At 44.9% G+C, this 22,039-nt stretch overlaps 1 non-coding gene across 1 annotated transcript; it reads left to right on the forward strand.

Moving 5' to 3' along the window:
* Window positions 1–218: 218 nt before the first annotated feature.
* trnas-gcu (transfer RNA serine (anticodon GCU)) lies at window positions 219–295 on the forward strand. The gene has a single exon. It is a non-coding gene; the product is annotated as a tRNA-Ser (tRNA).
* The last annotated feature ends 21,744 nt before the right edge of the window (window positions 296–22,039 follow it).

Genomic DNA, 22,039 nt, shown 5'->3' on the forward strand with positions numbered 1-22,039 from the left:
AATGATCACAAGCCATGCCAATTGTCATATTAACGGGAGGACCTTGTCATGAGACTTTCTGTTATCTTTCCATTTCTCTTGTGCATTCCCCCACTCGCTTTGCCCCACTGTTGGAGACCATGCCTTCAGCCATCTGGACCCTAAGCTCTGGAGCTCCCTCTATAAACCCCTCTCCACCTCCTTTAAGACACTCTTTAAAGCCTACCTCTGTGACCAAGGACGAGGTGGCGAGTGGTGAAGGCGATGGACTGCTGATCCATTGTGCACTGCATGGGTTTGAATCCCATCCTTGTCAACTACTGCATTTTCATTAAAGGGATGCATTTTGGGGCAACGGAATCGTAGCAACAATGTCACTGGACTAATAATCCAGAGGCCCAGGCTAATGCCCTGGTGACCACAGCAGCTGGTGGAATTTAAATTCAATTAATTAATAAGTTCAATTAATTAATAGGAAAAATCTGGAATTGAAAGCTCGCCTCAATAATGGCACTATGAAACTATCATTGATTGTTGTAAAAACCCATCTGATTCACCAATGTTCTTTAGGGAAGGAAATCTGCTGTCCTTACCTAGTCTGATCTGCATGTGATTCCAGACTCACAACAATGTGGTTGACTCTTAACTGCCCTCTGAAAAGACCTAGCAAACCACTCAGTTGTCAAGGACAACTGGGGATGGGCAACAAATGCTGGCCTTGCCGGCGACGCCCACATCCCATGAAAGAATTAAAAAAAACATTTGGTCACATATCCCTCTGTGGCTCAGTGTCAATTTGTTGTCTGATAAAGCTGTTGTGAAGCACCTTGGAATGTTTTACAATATTGAGGGCACTATATAAATGCAAGTTGTTGTTATAGTGCTGAAGGGGATTTGGAAACTGGCAGCATCACACCAGAGAAAGTGTTTGTTTACTGAGCATTTGACTTGATCGAAAGCCCAATCAGTTGAATCACTGTTAGTTAATGCAACATTGAAGGGAAGGGATGGATTGCAACATCATCCCACTGTGAAGCATTCGGTGAGGACAAGCCCTTTGATACAAAAACACACTAAGGAGGGAAAGTTTTCTACACTGCCTAAACGAATTTGGCTGAGTGTTTGCCAAAATGATTAAGGGGAAATGTAATAGTTTAGGGAAGTGTCTAGCTTCTCTTGGTCTGAAGTGAGTGGTTAGCAGATTGCCAGGAGGTACACCTCAAGTGGAACAACTTGAAAGAGCTGATGTTTAAACGTGTCTGGGCATAGTTTTAACTAACACAAGAGGAATTAGAATTACCTTTATCCTGGCACTTAAAGTCGAGGTCTCCTATTTATTTTGCCAGATACGCTTTCCTTATTGCACATGTCATCCCACGGCACTGTTTCAAAGAAGAGCAGGGGAGTTCTCCCCAGTGACCTGGTGAATGTGCACATCTTATAGGAAACGTTGCTTGTGCACGGCCTGTTTGCTCCCTGCGTATTACATTCCAGACTGCTACGTGGCTGCGCACCCACGCCGCTTAGAGGGAAGACGCTCCAGACCCTAGACTAAGAATGAGACCTGTCCTTTCTCAAGCACTTAAACCCACAACCTTCTGGGCCAGTAGGTGAGAGTGCAGCTGACAGTCATGATGTTTACCTGTTAGCCTGGCCTGTCTCTCTAAAGCTGCAGCTCAGTGATGTTCCTGCATGTACTTCCTTTCTGTTGAATCACATTTCTCACGTCGTACTCCTCTCGCAGTCAGTTATAGCCAAGTTGGTTCCAGAGAAATTTCTTCCAGTTTATGTGCAAACTTCTTTCTAACTACCTGATTGCTTCCAACAAACAAATTGCCCACTTACTGCCCAGCTCACAACATGAAGATGGGCACCTGTGAAACTGTACTCAACAACTATCTACACCTTCAGGAATATAGGGGAGAAAAACTGGTGATGAGAAAGTAGCAGCTGACAATGCATTGAGCTCTACAAGCATTACACCTACACAAGATAAGGACACATGGTTAGGGGGTAACATATTAGCATGGATAAAGGACTGGTTAGCTAACAGGAAGCAGAGAGTAGGGATAAATGGGTCCTTTTCATGTTGACAAGCTGTAACTTGTGGAGTGTCACAAGGATCAGTGCTGCGCCTCAACTATTTACAATCTCTCTCAATGACTTAGATGAAGGGACTGAATGCATGGTAGCTAAATTTGCCGATGATATGAAGATAGGAAGGAAAGTAAGTTGTCAAGACTAAGTAAGAGTCTACAAAGGGATATAGATAGGTTCAGTAAGTGGGCAAAAATTTGGCAGATGGAGCATAATGTGGGAAAATGTGAACTTGCCCACTTTGGCAAAAAGAATAGAAAATCCGTATAGTATTTAAATGGAGAGAGATTGCAGAATTCGGTGGTACAGAGGGATCTGGGTGTCCTGGTACATGAATCACAGAAAGTTAGCACGCAGGTACAGCAAGTATTAGGAAGGCAAATGGAATGTTGATACTTATTGCAAGGGAGGTTTTACTGCAGCTGTGCAGGACCTTGGTGAGACCACAGCTGAAGTATCACATACAATTTTGGTCTCTTTATTTGAAAAAGGATATAATTGCATTAGAAGCAGTTCAGAGAAGGTTCATTCAATTAATTCCGGGGCTGAAGAGCTTATCTTATGAAGAAAAGTTGAACAGGTTGAAGCTATATGCATTGGAGTTTAGAAGAATGAGAGGTGATCATATTGAAACATATAAGATCCTGAGGGGACTTGATAGAGTGGATGTTTCCTCTTGTGGGGGAGACTAGAACTAATGGACACAGTTTAAGAATAAGAGGTCAGGTGGAGGTGAGGAGTTTTTTTTTTCTCTCAGAATGTTGTTAGTCTGTGGAATTCTCTTCCCAGAAAGCAGTAGAGGCTGAATCATTGAATTTATTCAAGGCTGAGTGAGATTGATTTTTGATAGACAAGGAAGTCAAAAGTTATAGGGGGCAGACAGGAAAATCGAGTTGAGACCACAACCAGATCAGCCATGATCTTATTGAATGGCAGAGCATGCTTGAAGGGCTGAATGGCCTACTCCTGCTTCTAAGTCGTATGTTCCTATGTAAAGGATCCTATGAGTAAAGAGCAATCCGAAACTTCTTGTTTGCAGTTAACAAATAAACGGGGTCTACTTAGGCAATATACTTGTTCCCCTTTGTTAGTGGCTCCACAAATTCACACCTTCCTTGCACAACCTCAATGATCCACACACCCCAGGTAGTTCAAATATTCACCGAGTAAATCAAACATAAGAAGGAAAGGTTGACAGCAAGGAAGTCTGACTCAGTACCTAAAGTGTACATTACATAGTACTCATTAGGCCCTATGGGCAAGATCTCCCAGCCCTCAGCATCTAACAGCTGCGAGATGCCGCGCAGAGCTGCAAAGAGGAGCTACGCCCTACTTAAGAGTAACTGTGCATAGTTCTGGTCTCCGTATTATGAAAAGGAAATAGGCACAAAAAAGATTTGCAAGATTAATACCGGGACTGAGAGTTTACAGCTATCACAGACAAACTGAATAGGCTGGAGTTCTTTTCTCTAAAAAAGAGAAGACTGAGGGCTAATCTGATAGCACTCTTTACGATCATGAAGGGGTTTATATGTAGAGAAGATATTTTCACTTGTGAAAGAGTCCAGACTTGGGGCCTTAAATATAAAATAGCCACAAATAAGTCCAGTCAGGAATTCAGGAGAAACATCTTTACTGAGAGAGTAGTTAAAATGTGAAACTCACTACCACATGAGATGATTAACATGGATACACTTAAGGGGAAGCTAGATAAATACACGAGAGAGAAAGGAATTGAAGGATACGTTGACGGGGTTAGATGAAGTAGGGTGGGAGGGGAATGTAAAAAATTCCATGTCACTATTTAAAAGAAGAGCAGGGAGCTATCCCTGGTGTCCTGACCAATATTTATCCCTCAATCCACATCACATTGCTTTTTGATGTGCTTTTTGATGTGCATTGGGATCGTGCTGTGTACAAATTGGCTGCTGCATTTGCTACATTACACAGTGACTACACTTCTTCTTCTTTTCTTTCTTTCTTTTGGGCCTCCTTATCTCGAGAGACAATGGATACGCGCCTGGAGGCGGTCAGTGGTTTGTGAAGCAGCGCCTGGAGTGGCTATAAAGGCCAATTCTGGAGTGACAGGCTCTTCCACAGGTGCTGCAGAGAAATTTGTTTGTCGGGGCTGTTGCACACTTCAATAAGTACTTAATTGGCTGTGAAATACTTTGGATCGTCCTGAGGTTGTGAAATGTTGGGCTGAATTTTTCCAGCCCTTTGGAGATGGGCTGGGAGGTGGGAGGCTAGTAAAATGGCAGTGGAAAGAGTCAGGAGGGGAGCCCGACCTCTTCCTGGCTCCATGGCAATATGCTATGGTGGCAGAAACCTTAGTGGGACGGCCACCCACTAGGTGGCCAATTGAGTCACTTAAGCAGCCAATGAAAGGCCACTTCCCACCACCGCATGGGCAGGCTGCCAGGTAAACTTTGGCGGCCTCCAAGTGAGTTCTGGGGCTGGGGGTGGGGTTGGGGGATGGGGGTGCCCTCCTTGATCGTCGCTCCATGGCCAATGGACGGCACCCACCCCCACCCCGGACACCCCCAACCCCATGACAACGGTGCCTCCAGTGCACCACAGCACCCCTGCCTTGATTGCTGGGGACTACCTGCCTGCCCCAGCTTCCCCCAACCAAACCCACCACTCTTCAAGGGTGCCTCACCATTGAGGCACCCCCATCCTGTCCTTGCAGCCTCAGCACTGGTCGCTCGCCCCTGCGGCAGCCTGTTAATTGTCTGCTGCTGGCAATATGCTGCCCCAGGGTCGTGCTGCCCACCAAAGAGGGGTCGCCTCCAGCTTTCGTCCCCGTTCCCAGTAAGCCAAAATATTCAGCCTGTTAAGTCTTTCTTTGGCTGCATTCCCTCTCCTGTTCCTGATCATACTGACAAGCCCAAAACCTTTCAGGGTCTCAGTGATATGAATTCTCAAACCCTCGGTGCAACAGCAGCTTATTATCAGCCTATGTGTAAAAGAAAAACACAGATTCCCAGCGCTGACCAAAAACATCTCAAGCAAAGTTGTGGCCCATTGAACAGCATTTCAACAGGGTTGTGGAAACAGACCAAAAGGGATGTGTGATTTCTGAGAAATGAATTCTTGATCAGCGCCACAGTGAAGAAAGGGATCAGATGTCACTTCTGGTGTTGTAATCTGGCAAATAGACAAGACCTCGACTCTTGGCCATTGAGTTCATCAGTGTGGGAATTTTGCGACGCAGCCAATCAATTCCCAATAGCACAGCGAACATATGGTTCAGACACCTAGCACTGCCTCACTATTACCAAGCAGAGTGATCTGTCTCTCGGTACCTGCCTGTATTGCAACACTGCAACACACGACCCTGATGTCCAGATTAAAAAGCAAATCCTGCTGACAGCCCCATCACCCTCACCTCCACCAAGTCCGGCCCCAAACCCAGACAAGCTGGTTCCATTACAATGATCAGGCTTAAACGAGTGCCTAATTCACTGCACGCTGTAGCTTACACTTACAGTAGCGAGTCCAGCCAGGCATTTAAAGTTCAGTCATAGGCCTGTAATAAATTATTGATGGTTTATATATAGAATAATGGATACCCGGGAGTGATTACAGACTGGAATCTAATCGAGGGGTTCAGATGGTTTATATATAGTATAATGGATACCCGGGAGTGATTACAGACTGGAATCTAATCGAGGGGTTCAGATGGTTTATATATAGAATAATGGATACCCGGGAGTGATTACAGACTGGAATCTAATCGAGGGGTTCAGATGGTTTATATGTAGAATAATGGATACCCGGGAGTGATTACAGACTGGAATCTAATCGAGGGGTTCAGATGGTTTATATATAGAATAATGGATACCCGGGAGTGATTACAGACTGGAATCTAATCGAGGGTTTCAGATGGTTTATATATAGAATAATGGATACCTGGGAGTGATTACAGACTGGAATCTAATCGAGGGGTGCAGATGGTTTATATATAGAATAATGGATACCCGGGAGTGATTACAGACTGGAATCTAATCGAGGGGTGCAGATGGTTTATATATAGAATAATGGATACCCGGGAGTGATTACAGACTGGAATCTAATCGAGGGGTTCAGATGGTTTATATATAGAATAATGGATCCCTGGGTGTGATTACAGATTGGAATCTAATCGAGGGGTTCAGATGGTTTATATATAGAATAATGGATACCCGGGAGTGATTACAGACTGGAATCTAATCGAGGGGTTCAGATGGTTTATATGTAGAATAATGGATACCCGGGAGTGATTACAGACTGGAATCTAATCGAGGGGTTCAGATGGTTTATATATAGAATCATAGAATGTTTACAGCACAGAAAGAGGTCACTTGGCTCATCGTACCTGTGCCAGCCGAAAAACATTCAATCCATTCTAGCCCCACCTTCCAGCATTCACTCCGTAGCCCTGCAGATTACGGCACTTGAGGTGCATATCCAGACTCCTTTTGAATGAGTTGAGGGTTTCTGCCTCAACTACCCTTTCAGGCAGTGAGTTCCAGACCCCCACCACCCTCTGGGTGAAAAAAGTTTTCCTCACCTCCCCTCTAATTTTTCTACAAATCACTTTAAATCTATGCCCCTTAGTCACTGACCTCTCTGCTAAGGTAAATAGGCCCTTCACCTCCACTCTATCCAGACCCCTCAAAAGTTTCTACATTTCAATCATATCGCCCCTCAATCTTCTCTGTTCCGAGGAGCACAACCCCAGCCTAAACAATCTTTTCTCATAGCTGCATTTTTCCAGTCCTGGCAACATCCTCGTAAATCTCCTCTATACCCTCTCTAGTGCAACTACATCCTTTCTGTAATGAGGTGACCAGAACTGCACACAGTACTCAAGTTGTGGCCCAACCAATGATTCATACATTTCCAGCATAACCTCCCTGCTCTTATATTCTATACCTCGGCTAATAAAGGAAAGAATTCCATATGCATTCTTAACACCTTATTGACCCGTCCTGCTACCTTCAGGGATCTGTGGACATTCACTCCAAGGTCCCCCATTTCCTCTACACTTCTCAGTATTTTCCCATTAATCGTGTATTCCTTTGCCTTGTTTGACCTCCCCAAATGCATCACCTCACACTTCTCCGGGTTGAATTCCATTTGCCACTTTCTGCCCATTTGACCAGACCATTAATATCTTCATGCAGCCTCCAGCTATCCTCCTCGCTATCTACCACATGGCCAATCTTTGTGTCATCTGCAAACTTCTTGATCATGCCCCCCACATTTACATCCAAATCGTTAATATATAGCACAAAAAGCAGGGGACCCAGTACTGAGCCCTGCGGAATGCCACTGGAACAGCCTTCCAGTCGCTCAAACAGCCATCAACAATTACCCTTTGTTTCCTGCCACTGAGCCAATTTTGTATCCAGCTTGCTACATTTCCTAGGATCCCATGGGATTTTATTTTTTTAACCAGTCTGCCATATGGAACCTTGTCAAAAGCCTTGCTAAAATCCATGTAGACCACATCAACTGCACTGCCTCCATCTATCTTCTTTGTTATTTCTTCAAAAGATTCGATCAAGTTGGTCAAACAAGATCTTCCCTTAACAAATTCCTGCTGACTATCCTTGATTAACCTGTGCCTTTCTAAGTGACAGTTTATCCTGTCTCTCAGGATAGATTCCAATAATTTGCCCACTACTGATGTTAGACTGACTGGCCTATAATTATTCAGTCAGTGCTTCGCTCCCTTTGTAAACAGAGGTACAACGTTAACAGTCCTCCAATCCTCCAGCACCACACCTGTATCCATTGAGGACTGGAAAATGATGGATAACCCTTTGTGAGGTATTGCTCTACCAGAACATGTTGTTGCTGTTATTTCAGACAGTGACAACACACAAGAGGTGCTCTATACCCCTGAGGATCCTAATGCAGTTAAATGGTTAAAGGATGTACGATATTTAGATGCTGATGTTTATTGCTCCCAAATGCATACTGAGAAACTCAGTCCATCAAACACATACTCACATACACAAACTCTCACACACACATTCACACTCACACTCACTCAGAGGCTGGAATTTTATCAAAGCCCAGGTTATGATACCGCCAGGACTGAAAGTGGGTCTCGAGCCCATGCATATAGACAGCGGGACCCTGGGAGGTATTTTACCAGGACGGCGGCCTGCCTCTCTGAGCTACTGAGCCAATGAGAGGGCCGACACCTCGGCAGCCTCGGCTGCCCCATCAATACAGGTGGCCCCTGCTGAGGCTGCACGAAAAAGAGAGTGCCTTCATGTTGAGTCACCCTCGAAGGTCAGATAAGTTTTTTAATTTAATGTGCTGGAGCCAAGCAGGCAGGCTGTGGCGATCATAGGGGTACTCCCTCCAGTGGCAGTGTCGTAGCCACGAGGCCAGTCATTGCCGGTAGGGGGCCCCCCCCCATGGGCCATAGAGCGGCTATAATGGAGGACTGCACCACCACCCCCCCCACCCCACCCAACCTCAACCTGGGAACCTGCTGGGAGGCCGTCACAGTTTACCTCGTTGTCTCCCCCCCATAAAATGCTGGTGGAGTCAGGAAGTGGCTGTTAATTGGCCAAAGAATTGCTTGAAATGACCAGCCACCTGTGATTGGCAGACCGGCCACACCGCTGAGGTTGCTGCCAGTGAGAGGATCCTGTGATGGCAGGAAAATGTCGGGCTCCCCTCCCAACGCCTTTCGCCACCATTTTACAAGGCCTTCCACCTCCCAGCTTGTCTCCAAAGGGCTGGTAAAATCCGCCCACACTCTCCCACAAATATGCACTCACTTAAACACATAGGCACACAAAGTTTCACTCCCACATGTACACACACACTCACAAATCTCACTCACTCACACACACATCACTGCTATTAACAATCTATGTAAGTAGTAGTGTGTGTGTGGTTCCTGATGCTGCCATCAGTGACTGATGTAATCCTTTGGGTGATTTCAATGCAGTAGCTCCCTGGCTCTGGTCCAGGGGGTGTGTGCATGCTTGCAAGATGATTGGCCAGAAGCAACGGATAAGGTCGTTATTAGCGTGCCAGAGCCAATGCTCCTTGTGAAAAGCCGACATGAGGAGCTCATAACTTATGGGCTGCATCGCCACTTGCTGGACAGAGGGAGAAGCAGAGGGAGAAGACAGTGCTCAATTAACCCCTTACAACCCAGATAAACACAAACACTCCTGCAGATATCCTGGCACAAGAGAAGCAAATTCTTGTGGTTAACCATCAGGGCCATCTCTACTTCGCTGTTATCACTAGTCAGTGTAGTGAGTGGTTAGTGGAATCACTGGTCAGTGTGGCCACAGTTAGTAGAATCACTAATCAGTGTGGCGACTGTTGGTGGAATCACTGGTCAGTACGGCCACTGTTAGTGGAATCACTGGTTCAGTGTGGTCACAGTTAGTAGAATCACTGGTTCAGTGTGGTCACTGTTAGTGGAATCACTGGTTCAGTGTGGCCACAGTTAGTAGAATCACTGGTTCAGTGTGGTCATTGATTAGTGGAATCACTGGTCAGTGTGGCCACAGTTAGTAGAATCACTGGTTCAGTGTGGTCATTGATTAGTGGAATCACTGGTTCAGTGTGGTCACTGATTAGTGGAATCACTGGTCAGTGTGGCCACAGTTAGTAGAATCACAGGTTCAGTGTGGTCATTGATTAGTGAAATCACTGGTCAGTACGGCCACTGTTAGTGGAATCACTGGTTCAGTGTGGCCACAGTTAGTAGAATCACTGGTTCAGTGTGGTCACTGATTAGTGGAATCACTGGTCAGTGTGGCCACAGTTAGTAGAATCACTGGTTCAGTGTGGTCACTGTTAGTGGAATCACTGGTTCAGTGTGGTCATTGATTAGTGGAATCACTGGTCAGTGTGGCCACAGTTAGTAGAATCACTGGTTCAGTGTGGTCACTGTTAGTGGAATCACTGGTTCAGTGTGGTCACTGTTAGTGGAATCACAGGTTCAGTGTGGTCATTGATTAGTGGAATCACTGGTCAGTACGGCCACTGTTAGTGGAATCACTGGTTCAGTGTGGCCACAGTTAGTAGAATCACTGGTTCAGTGTGGTCACTGATTAGTGGAATCACTGGTCAGTGTGGCCACAGTTAGTAGAATCACTGGTTCAGTGTGGTCACTGTTAGTGGAATCACTGGTTCAGTGTGGTCATTGATTAGTGGAATCACTGGTCAGTGTGGCCACAGTTAGTAGAATCACTGGTTCAGTGTGGTCACTGTTAGGTGAATCACTGGTTCAGTGTGGTCACAGTTAGTAGAATCACTGGTTCAGTGTGGTCACTGTTAGTGGAATCACTGGTTCAGTGTGGTCACAGTTAGTAGAATCACTGGTTCAGTGTGGTCACTGATTAGTGGAATCACTGGTCAGTGTGGCCACAGTTAGTAGAATCACTGGTTCAGTGTGGTCACTGATTAGTGGAATCACTGGTCAGTGTGGCCACTGTTAGTAGAATCACTGGTTCAGTGTGGTCACTGTTAGTGGAATCACTGGTTCAGTGTGGTCACTGTTAGTGGAATCACTGGTTCAGTGTGGTCACTGTTAGTGGAATCACTGGTTCAGTGTGGTCACTGTTAGTGGAATCACTGGTTCAGTGTGGTCACTGATTAGTGGAATCACTGGTCAGTACAGCCACTGTTAGTGGAATCACTGGTTCAGTGTGGCCACAGTTAGTAGAATCACTGGTCAGTGTGGTCACTGTTAGTGGAATCACTGGTTCAGTGTGGTCACTGTTAGTGGAATCACTGGTTCAGTGTGGTCACTGTTAGTGGGATCACTGGTTCAGTGTGGTCACTGATTAGTGGAATCACTGGTCAGTGTGGCCACAGTTAGTAGAATCACTGGTTCAGTGTGGTCACTGTTAGTGGAATCACTGGTTCAGTGTGGTCATTGATTAGTGGAATCACTGGTCAGTACGGCCACTGTTAGTGGAATCACTGGTTCAGTGTGGTCACAGTTAGTAGAATCACTGGTTCAGTGTGGTCACTGATTAGTGGAATCATTGGTCAGTGTGGCCACAGTTAGTAGAATCACTGGTTCAGTGCGGTCACTGATTAGTGGAATCACTGGTCACTACGGCCACTGTTAGTAGAATCACTGGTTCAGTGTGGTCACTGATTAGTGGAATCACTGGTCAGTACGGCCACTGTTAGTGGAATCACTGGTTCAGTGTGGCCACAGTTAGTAGAATCACTGGTTCAGTGTGGTCACTGATTAGTGGAATCACTGGTCAGTGTGGCCACAGTTAGTAGAATCACTGGTTCAGTGCGGTCACTGATTAGTGGAATCACTGGTCACTACGGCCACTGTTAGTGGAATCACTGGTCAGTGTGGCCACAGTTAGTAGAATCACTGGTTCAGTGCGGTCACTGATTAGTGGAATTACTGGTCACTACGGCCACTGTTAGTGGAATCACTGGTTCAGTGTGGCCACAGTTAGTAGAATCACTGGTTCAGTGTGGTCACTGATTAGTGGAATCACTGGACAGTGTGGCCACAGTTAGTAGAATCACTGGTTCAATGTGGTCACTGATTAGTGGAATCGCTGGTCAGTACGGCCTCTGTTAGTGGAATCACTGGTTCAGTGCGGTCACTGATTAGTGGAATCACTGGTCAGTACGGCCACTGTTAGTGGAATCACTGGTTCAGTGTGGCCACAGTTAGTAGAATCATTGGTTCAGTGTGGTCACTGATTAGTGGAATCACTGGTCAGTACGGCCACTGTTAGTGGAATCACTGGTTCAGTGCGGCCACAGTTAGTAGAATCATTGGTTCAGTGTGGTCACTGATTAGTGGAATCACTGGTCAGTACGGCCTCTGTTAGTGGAATCACTGGTTCAGTGCGGTCACTGATTAGTGGAATCACTGGTCAGTACGGCCACTGTTAGTGGAATCACTGGTCAGTACGGCCACTGTTAGTAGAATCATTGGTTCAGTGTGGTCACTGATTATTGGAATCACTGGTTCAATGTGGTCACTGATTAGTGGAATCGCTGGTCAGTACGGCCTCTGTTAGTGGAATCACTGGTTCAGTGCGGTCACTGATTAGTGGAATCACTGGTCAGTACGGCCACTGTTAGTGGAATCACTAGTCAGTGCGGCCACTGTTAGTGGAATCACTGGTTCAGTGTGGTCACTGATTAGTGGAATCACTGGTCAGTGTGGCCACAGTTAGTAGAATCACTGGTTCAGTGTGGTCACTGATTAGTGGAATCACTGGTCAGTGCGGTCACTGTTGGTGGAATCACTGGTTCAGTGTGGTCACTGATTAGTGGAATCACTGGTCAGTGCGGTCACTGTTGGTGGAATCACTGGTTCATTGTGGTCACTTTTAGTTGAATCACTGGTCATTGCGGCCACAGTTAGTAGAATCACTGGTCAGTGTGGCCACTGTTGGTTGAATCACTGGTCAGTGCGGCCACAGTTAGTGGAATCACTGGTCAGTGTGGTCACTGTTAGTTGAATCACTGGTCAGTGCTGCCACAGTTAGTAGAATCACTGGTCAGTGCGGCCACTGTTAGTGGAATCACTGGTCAGTGCGGTCACTGATTAGTGGAATCACTGGTTTAGTGCGGCCACAGTTAGTAGAATCACTGGTCAGTGCGGCCACAGTTAGTGGAATCACTGAGTCAGTGCCGTCACTGGTTAGTGGAATCACTGGGTCAGTGTGGTCACTGGTTAGTGGAATTACTGAGTTACTGAGTAACAGAAAAAACATGACAGTTTTCATTCCGCACACAAAGTGTATGATAGCATAATGGTTCTGATGCATGAACAGTAATCCAGCTAGATCTGGATTAATAATCCTAAGTGAGTGCGTGCAAATCCTACCATGGCACCTTAAATGTTTGAAATCAGTTTTAGTGATGGGGATGTAGCTCAGTGGTAAAGTACATGAGGCTCTGGTTCAGTCCCTGACACTGCAGTATTTAACTTTTCAGGATGGCATGTAAACAAATCTTTGAAGGTAGCAAAACAAGATGAGAAGGTTGTTAAAAAGGCATGCAGGATAAAGGCCTGCTCGGGTCTGCAAAAAAAAACCCAACCCGAGCCCGACAGAACCACACCCGACCCGAGCCTGACCCGACCCCAGTCTTTCCATTTTTTTCCCGCGCCCGACCTGACCCGACCCGACCCGACCGTCAGTTAACTTACCTTCCATTTTTCACTTTGTTGCTGATCTGCACAAGCTTAAAATAACTGTAAAAAAAAGCACCGTTCTAGTCAAAAAATTATATTAACAGTGGAGCCACATACCTGTGATAGAGCGTGTCTGACCCGGCCCGACCCAAGCCCAACACATGTCGTCGGGTCCCGACGGGTTCAGGTCGGGTAGCAGGCCTTTAGTACAGGATTCTGGCTTTATTAATAGAGGAATACAGGACAAAGGCAAGGAAGTTACCTTATAAATCACTGGCTGCTGGAGTATTATGTCCAATTCTGACGCCACACTTTAGGAAGGGTATCAAGGCCTTAGAGTGAATGCAGGAAACATTTACTAGAATGGGTCCAGGAATGAGAGACTTTACTTATGCAGAGCAACTGGAGAATCTAGTCTTGTTCTCCTTTGAGCAGACAGGTTAAGAGGAGATTTGATAGAGAAGTTCAAAACCATGAGGGGTTTTCCGAGAGTAAATAAGGAGAAACTGTTTCCACTGGCAGAAGTGTTAGTAACCAGAAGACACAGATTTAAAGTGATTGATAAAAGGACCAGAGGTGACATGAGGAAACTTTCTTTTTTACACAGCGAGTTGTGATCTGGAATGCACCATCTGAAATGATGGTTTAAGATGATTCAAAAGTAACATTCAAAACAGAATTGGATTGAAGGGGAAAAAAATTACAGAGCTATGGAGAAAAGGCAGGAGACTGGAACAATGGGACTGTTCTTTTCAGAGAACCAGAATAGGCACAATGGGCCGAATGTCTTCCTTCTGTGTTGTAACAGTCTATGATTCTATAGAAGGCAGGGAGGGATACCACCCCCATAACTGGGGTAGTTTGTCTAGCCCTCCCTCATACTCCTGGTCACGATGTAGGAAACAGAATATTGTTTGAACGATAGTCCTTGGCCCAAAACTCACTTTCTGTCTCTATCTCTTTGTCACAATCCTTCTTAGCACTCTCACAAAACCACAAGATTATCGTGGATAGTGAAAGTAAGGGTGAAGAATTGTGGCGAGACCAGCAATAAGGAAACTAGAATGAGATAACCAGAAAAAAGAGATGCAGAAAGAACAGAAGGAGGAAGGATGTGTGAAAAAGTCAATAAGTTGAGAGTCAAGCTGGGAGGACGATCATACTTTTCCAGAGAAAAAGAAGCAAAGCATCACTACTTTCCCTTTCATCATGAAATCCTCATCAAGTCTAATCTTAGTCAAGTTGTGCAGGACATTTAAATGGAATTTTCTCCCAAGTCTTACTATGGACCTGGATAGATTTAGCAGAGAGTCAGAGAGACAGCAAATGAGACAGAGAGGGAGAGACACCAGAGGAGTGAGAGAGACAGAAAGTGAGACCGAGACAGAAAAAGCAAAATAAGAACAGAAAGTGCCGGAAATACTCAGCAGGTCAGGCAGCATCTCTGGAGAGAGGAACAGAGTCAATATTTCAGGTCTGTGACCTATCTTCAGAACTGGCAATGGTTAGAAAAGAATTAGGTTTTATGCAAGTGAAGGGGGGGTGGTTAGGTGGGGAAGAGACAAAAGGGAAGGTGTGTGATAGGGCAAAGGGCAGGAGAGATTAAATAACAAAGTTGTCATGGACAAAAGCAAAGAGTGTGTTAATACTTGTGGTGAAAGACAAAGATTTGTCCAGAGAGAGTGTTAATGGCAGAGTAATGAGGAACTCTGTCCAACTAAAAAACAGGCACATAGTTAAAAAAATAAAATAAAATAAAATAATAAAAAATAGAAAAATATTTTAAAAAGGCTAGTCATGTTATGAAATTGTTGAACTCATGGTTGCGTCTGCGAGTGTTATGACCAGGTGAGAAAGGTATCTAGAGGTCCCTTTCAGCCTTCACCTGGTCTTATTCTCACAGGATTTAATTTTAAACACATGTTTTGAGCTCCCCCTTGGTGAATCCTTGTTCATTACTTTCCAATTATAAGGCAAGGAAATGAGCACAAACAGGCTTTCTTAGGTTTAAAGAAGAAAAGTGAAATTTATTAAAACTTAAACTCTAATTCGGTTAGTGCCTACAGATACACGCCATGCCCCATGCTAGTATGCATATGCGATACGCACATGCAAATAGAGACAGGAAGGAGCAGAAAAAAAAATAAAGTGGAGAGTTTGAGGCAATATCTGAAGAGTTTCTTGTTACTGTGCTTCAAGCTCACTGTAGTCCTTGTGTAGGTAATTCTTGCTTTTCGTTGGGGCCCACTATTCTTCTTAAACCTTGTTCACTGTAGGAGACTTTTTTCTCTTGGGGTTCATGTGTCTTCAATGGATTCCAAAGCCGGTGGGAAAGAGATGAGAGCAGACAGGAGAGAGATGTTCTCAATCCAGGAGCCAGGAGCTTTCTGACAGTTCAAAACTCTGTGGCAAGTTCAAATTTAAAAAAAACCCAGGTGGTCCAGTAGGTTAGTCATGTAACTAGCTGGTGTGACCACGTCCGTTTGTGTATTTGGCCATCTTCGCAATCAACCTGGAGTGCAAGCACCTCCACCTTCAATGTCTGGTAATCAAAAGTCCATTGTGGATTGAATGTGTCAGGAATGGTCTTTTGTCCCTTTCAAGCACTGTCTGTAAATATGCAAATGTCTTTCCAGTCAAGGGTCTGTTTTTTTTTAAAAAGCAAGTTTTTTCTTTACTCCAATAACAGTTTAAAATCAATGTTCATGTGGCGAAATTAATATGACTCATTCTTGACAGGTGGCAGCCTGCATGTGGAGTGCCTAATTGAAAGATCAGGTACTGCTCCTTGAGCTTGCATTGAAATTCACTGGAATAGTGCAGCAGGCTGAGGACAGAAATGTGGGCATGAGAGCAGGGGAATGTGTTGAAATGGCAAGCAACCGCATACTCAGGGTCATGCTTTCGGACTGAGTGGAGGTGTTCCGTGAAGTGGTCACCCAATCTGCTTTTGGTCTCCCAATATAGAGGCGACTGCATAGTGAGCAGCGAATACAGTATACTAAATTGAAGGAAGTACAAGTAAGTTGCTAAAAAGAGAAAAAGCAAGAGAGACAGAGAGAGAACGAGAACACAAGAGACAGAGAGAATGATACAGAGAGTGCAGGAGGTAGAGACAGCGAGAGAGCGTGTGATTCAGAAAGGGACAGAGTGGAATTGAGAGAGTATGTGAGAGAGACAGAGAGTGAGTGAGAGAGACAGAGGCACAGAGCATGAGACAGGCAGAGAGAGTGAGAGAGAGCCAGAGAGACAGCAAGGGAGAAACACAATGAGAGAGAGAGTGAGAGAGTGTGTGAGGACGCAAAGGAGAGATTTTGCAATGGATGATATTTTAGTTCAAATGTTTAGCAGTCAAGAATTACTCTATTCAGGCAATAACAACCATTCACTGTAAAAAAAATAAATCTCCCCTCGTGGGGTATGGGCATTGAGTGAGAATGCAACAGGGCCCAGCTACACTATCCCCTCATGCAGTTACTCACAGTCCAGACTCACTCAGCAAGAAAATGTCATCCAGGAAAGTACCACAAGGCAGCCTGGGGAGACACAGAAAGTTGGAAGGTGAGTGGGGGGACGGAGCATGAGAAGACAAGGTAAAGAACCCCATGCTTGGTTCTGAATGCCTGCTTTGGAGGATGATGTAATATGCGATTAAGGGTTTGAAGAGTTACTTCCAGAGGGCAGAGTGTATCGGATCTCCAAACAAAAGGATACATAACAAGCGAGCTGCAACTTATCAAGGGCACTGACTGGCAAACTGGCACGTCTGAATCCTCTGAAAACGTGCAGCTCCACACACACACAGGAGGGAGCAACTCCTTCAGCTGTTTACAAGACATTTAACCCTTCCAGTGCCGAAGCAGCGGAATCCTTGGGCAATATTGACCAACCTCAGCCAACAGTTTTTTTTAAGAAAACTAGACGATGTGATCATATCATTGCAGTTTGTGGGATCTTGCTGTGTATATGTTGGCTGTGAGTTGCAACAATGATTACACCTCAAAAAGTACTTCAGTGGCTATAAAGTGCTTTGGCATACCCTGAAGTTGTGAAAGGAGCTGGATAAATTCATTCTGTTGTCATTTCAGAGTTCCAGCATCCGTAGTATTTTGCTCTTATTACTGTATAAATTCAAGTTTTTTTTATAACAATTCAAAAGTAAAGCATTGGAACATCCTAGACTACAATAGGGTCCAATTTAGAGGCAAGCTCATACGTCTTTCTTCAAATAGTCATTTTTTTATTTCTTTTATATTCAGAAGCTCCAGGGACCGTCCCCCCCAACCCCTCCCTCTGCTCACGCCTGCCATGCTCGATGTCGAGCACACATTTAGGAATGATTTTGTTCTTAAATAACAGTGGTGCAATGGATCTGAAACAACTATAAAAAATCATCTGTCCAGTCCTGACCTCAGATACAGCCCATAAAAAGAAGTGGAGGACCTGTATTCTACAGTGCTTTTCATGGAGCTCAGGACCTCCCAAGCCACTTCACAACCAATGAAGTATTTTACTGTTGTAATCTAGCAAATTGAAACTAGCTCTCCTACCTCTTGCCACCTCTTTCCCCCGCCCCAATCTCTGTCCAGTTTCCTCTTAGATTCATCAACACTTCTGATTGTTCACCGTCCTCTGTGTTGTGTTGTCAGCCCCGAAAATCTGCAGCCCTCATCTCGACAGATACCCATCAAGTGCTAACAGGCTACCAGCATTAAAGCTGCAGAGGGTTTCGGAATCAGAACAGTCCATTCAATCACAGTCAAGGCATGACTACCTCAACTGGGCTCCCCAATTCCCTCCCAACATCCTTAAATGATCTCCCAGACATAGGATCAGGAGGAGGACGTTCAGCTCTTTTCCGCCATTCAATCAGATATGGCTGATCTGTATCTTAACTCTATCATGGAAACATAGAAAATAGGAGCAGGAGTAGGCCATTCGGCCCTTCGAGCCTGCTCCGCCATTTATTATGATCATGGCTGATCATCCAACTCAGTAACCTGTTCCCGCTTTCGCCCCATATCCCGTGATCCCTTTCACCCCCAAAGCTATTTCTAACTCCTTCTTGAAAACATATAATGTTTTGGCCTCAACTGCTTTCTGTGGTAGCGAATTCCACAGGCTCACCACTCTCTGGGTGAAGAAATTTCTCCTCATCTCAGTCCTGAAAGGTTTACCCCGTATCCTTAGACTATGACCCCTGGTTCTGGACCCCCCCACCATCGGGAACATCCTTCCTGCATCTACCCTGTCAAGTCCTGTTAGAATTTTATAGGTTTCTATGAGATCCCCCCTCACTCTTCTGAACTCCAGCGAATATAATCCTAACCGACTCAATGTCTCCTCAATGTCAGTCCCGCCATCCCAGGAATCAGTCTGGTAAACCTTTGCTGCACTCCCTCTATAGCAAGAACATCCTTCTTCAGATAAAGAGACCAAAACTGCACACAATATTCCAGGGATGACCTCACCAAGGCCCTGTATAATTGCAGCAAGACATCCCTGCTCCTGTACTTGAATCCTCTCGCTTTGAAGGCCAACATACCATTTGCCTTTTTTACTGCCAGTTGCACCTACATGCTTCCCTTCAGCGACCGGTGTACGAGAACACCCAGGTCTCGTTGCATATTCCCCTCTCTCAGTTTATAGCCATTCAGAAAATAATCTGCCTTCCTGTTCTTGCTACCAAAGTGGATAACCTCACATTTATCCATATTATACCGCATCTGCCATGTATTAGCCCACTCACTTAACTTGTCCAAATCACCCTGAAGCCTCTCTGCATCCTCTTCACAACTCACCCTCATAGTTCCCTCATCTAAATCATTAATATATATTGTGAATAGCTGGGGTCCTAGCACCGATCCCTGCAGTACCCCACTAGTCACTGCCTGCCATTCGGATAAAGACCCATTTATCCCTACTCTATATTTCCTGTCTGCCAACCAATTTTCTATCCATCGCAATACAATACCCCCAATCCCATGCGCTTTAATTTTACATGCTACTCTCTTATGTGGGACGCCTGCCTAACCATCTGCCTTACCTCCAAATCTCTTAATACCCTGAGCTAGCAAAAATCTATCAATCTCAGTTTGAGAATTATTGTGCTAACATTTACTGCCTTTTGTGGGAGAGAGTTCTATCCTGTTACCTCCCTTTGTGTAAAGAAATGTTTCCTAACTTCTTGCCTGAATGGCCTGGTTCTGAGTGGAAGATTATGTCCCCTTGTTCAAGACTCTCCCACCAGCAGAAAAAGTTTCCCTTTATCTACCCTATCAACTTCTCTTAAAATCCAAAAATCTGAATCAAATCACCACTTAACGGAATAATCCAGGGTCATGAGCCTAGTTTATCTAATATCTCCTCAGAATCTAACCCTTAGCTTCTTGGACGGGCTATTTGGTCTACTCCTGCTCCTATATTTTGTGCAACAATCTGGTGAATCTGCACCGCACTCCTTCCAAGTCATGCACCATCCTGACTTGGAACTCTATCAACGTTCCTACACTGCTGCTGGGTCGAAATCCTGGAACTCCCTCCCTGCAGCACTGTAGCTGTACCTACACCATATGGACTGAAACGGTTCAAGAAGGTGGCTCACCACCACCTTCTCACAGGCAATAAATGCTGGCCCCATGAACAAATACAATAAAGTCAATATGTCATAATAAAAGCAAAATACTGCGGATGCTGGAAATCTGAAACAAAAACAAGAAATGCTGGAATCACTCAGCAGGTCTGGCAGCATCTGTGGAAAGAGAAGCAGAGTTAACGTTTCGGGTCAGTGACCCTTCTTCGGAAAAGTCAATATGTCCTTCCTTACTGCGGTGCCCAGAACTGCTCATAGTATTCCAGGTGTGGTCTAACCAGGGCTTTGTACAGATGTAGCAAAACTTCCTCTCCTTTATATTCTAATTCTTTGGTAATAAAAGCTAACATTTCATTCGCCTTTCTGATGATTTTAAATGTAGATGACGAATACATTTTAGTGATCTGCATACATGGACCTCTAAATCATGCAGGGACATAAAATCAAGTTTGAGATTTTAAAATTTGAGATTTGGGGGACCAGGAGACAAAGCAGATCATCCAGGACAGTGATAATGGGTGAGCAAGACTTGGTACAGGCTAGGAAATGGGTAACGGAGATTTGGATGATCTGAAAGGTGAAGGTGGGAGGCCAGCCAAGACAGCACTGGAGTAATCGAGAAAACAAGCAAAAGAACTACTACAAGACACTACAAGTCTGAAACAACAACAGAAAATGCTGGAAACATTCAGCAGGTCAGTCAGATCTTTTTGGAAAGAATAGACAGTTTAATATTTCAGGTGTAGACCCTTTTCCAGTTCTAATGAAATTACATAAAATTATACAGAAGAGTGACATAGGACTTAGAATTAAATAGAATCTACAGCACAGAAACAAGGCACCTGGCCCAACAGGTCTATGCTGCTGTTTATGCTCCATACAATCCTACTCCCACCCTACTTCATCTAACCCCACCAACATAATCTCCTATTCCTTTCTCCCTCGTGTGTTTAGCTGCCCCTTAAATGCATCTAGGTTATTCACCTCAACTGCATTCCGGAGGAGCAAGCTCCACATTCTAATCACCAGGCCCCTACCTTAAACATTAACACATCTGTTCACTGCACAGATACTTCATACTTCCTGCGTTTTCTGTTATTGAAGTAAATGAGACTGGAGGTGACCGAGTCATGTATTGGCAGATGGGCTGAGGTAAGGGGTCCGAGTCCATGGGCCATGTTATAGAGGTGGAACAGCGAGGATATGAGGCTGGGAGCTCAGGTCAGAATTCAACAAGGTGAACGGTTGTGAACAGTCTGGGTTCGGACTGAGACAGAAGCCTCAGGGGGACATGGACTCAGTGTTGAGGGAATGGAGTTTGAAGCAGAGTGGGGGGGGGTGGGGGGGGGAGGCGGCGAGGATGAGGGGTGCGCTGGTGCAGGGATTGAGGGCTTTGATCTTCCCAATCTTTGTAACATGCTCCGAAGGAATAGGTGCCTTTGGACCTGTTTTCCAAACCTGTCCACCATTGGGGTTTCTCCTCATGTTTAAGTCTGTTGTAGACTAATTGATAGAGATTGATTGCTGTGGCTAGCCAACAACTCCATTATTATATCATGTGAATACTGGGTTGGTAGAAGGCAAACTAGCTGAACCATGGCGTTCCTTGTCTAGAAAGGTATGTTGATATGTTTAGCTGCAGTGAATCGGGATTCATTTTAGATTGGATGCCATCATTGTTAAGACCAGGTGAGAAAGGTGTCTAGGGATCCTTCTCAGCCTTCACCTGGTCTTACCGTAACAGGGTTTAATTTTAAACACACCTTGTTTTTTGCTCCCCTTGGTGAATCCTTGTTCACCACTTTCCATTATAAGGCAAGAAAATAGGCTTTCTTAGGTTTAAAGAAGAAAAGTTGAAATTTATTAAACTTAAACTCTAATTCAGTTGACGCCTACAGATATACGACGTGCCCACGCTAGCATGCAGACATGATACACATATGCAAATAGAGACAGAAAAGAGCAAAAGAAAAACAAAGTGGAAAAGTTTGAGGCAATATCTGAAGAGTTTCTGTTACGGTTCTTCGAGCTCACTGTAGAGTCCTTGATTGTAGGTAGATCTTGATTTTCATTGGGGCCCAATATTCTTCTTAAACCTTGTTCGCTGTAGGAGACTTTTCTTTCTTAGGGTTCATCTGTTTTCAGTGGATTCAGAGGTTTGTGAGAAAGAGATGGGAGCAGACAGGAGAGATCTTCTCAGTCCAGGAGCA

Source organism: Heterodontus francisci, chromosome 3 (assembly GCF_036365525.1).
Source record: "Heterodontus francisci isolate sHetFra1 chromosome 3, sHetFra1.hap1, whole genome shotgun sequence".
NCBI classification, from domain to species: Eukaryota; Metazoa; Chordata; class Chondrichthyes; order Heterodontiformes; family Heterodontidae; genus Heterodontus; species Heterodontus francisci.